General features: G+C 54.9%; 1 protein-coding gene across 2 annotated transcripts in view; it reads left to right on the top strand.

Annotated features, from left to right (window-relative positions):
* Positions 1 to 696, top strand: part of OSMR (oncostatin M receptor) — an 82,645-nt gene that overhangs the window by 65,523 nt on the left and 16,426 nt on the right. The gene's annotated exons all lie outside the window — the stretch shown is intronic.

Raw genomic sequence — 696 nt, 5'->3', positions numbered from 1 at the left:
GAGCTCAGAGCTGCCTCCCCCTCCTTCATCTTTGCCCTATTCGGACACCCACCTTTCCTCCCCTGGCACTTCTCTGCTGGACTCTGTCATCCATTGCAATCGCCATGACAGCACCCACAGACCATATGCACAGTGTGAGGGATCATTAGGGACGTGAGCAGGTTACAACGAGTCAGAATACTGGAATAGTCAAGATACAGCCGGTGGTCCATAACGGCCCCTCTCCTCAGCCGAAGGCTACATCACCCTCTGGGTCCTTTTAACCACGTGGCTCCTTGGCTTCTGCCTCATTTTGTGGGCCAGGAGGCCCACCCAGTGCCCTGCCTCACCGTCTCACAGTCCCTAGTGCCAGGGCTGTGCCTCCTCTGCTCTGGTGCCTCTGTGCTGTGCGTGGCATCGCCTCCGGGGCTGCTGCCACTTCAGACAAGGCCTGGACTGTGTGCCACTGGCGGCTTCTCTTCCTCGACGGTCTCAGACATGCTCTCTCTGTAGCTCTTACACATGGAGGAATGGCTACCCAAATGGATCAGTCCACCCTGCCCAGGTTTCCCTGCCCTGAGATTTTGTATGAGTTAGAAATGGAGAGAAGAGACATATTAAGATCCCCTCCCAGAAGGGTTACAAGGAAGTGATGGTTCAACCAAGGGGCAGCATAGCACCAATGAAACATATCATTCCTCTAGTTCCTGAATGCTC

Source organism: Echinops telfairi, unplaced genomic scaffold (assembly GCF_000313985.2).
Source record: "Echinops telfairi isolate 266 unplaced genomic scaffold, ASM31398v2 ScPeMD7_7469;HRSCAF=8507_1, whole genome shotgun sequence".
Taxonomy (NCBI): Eukaryota; Metazoa; Chordata; class Mammalia; order Afrosoricida; family Tenrecidae; genus Echinops; species Echinops telfairi.
Note: the sequence above shows the minus strand (reverse complement) of the source record. Positions and strands in the feature narration are given on the sequence as shown.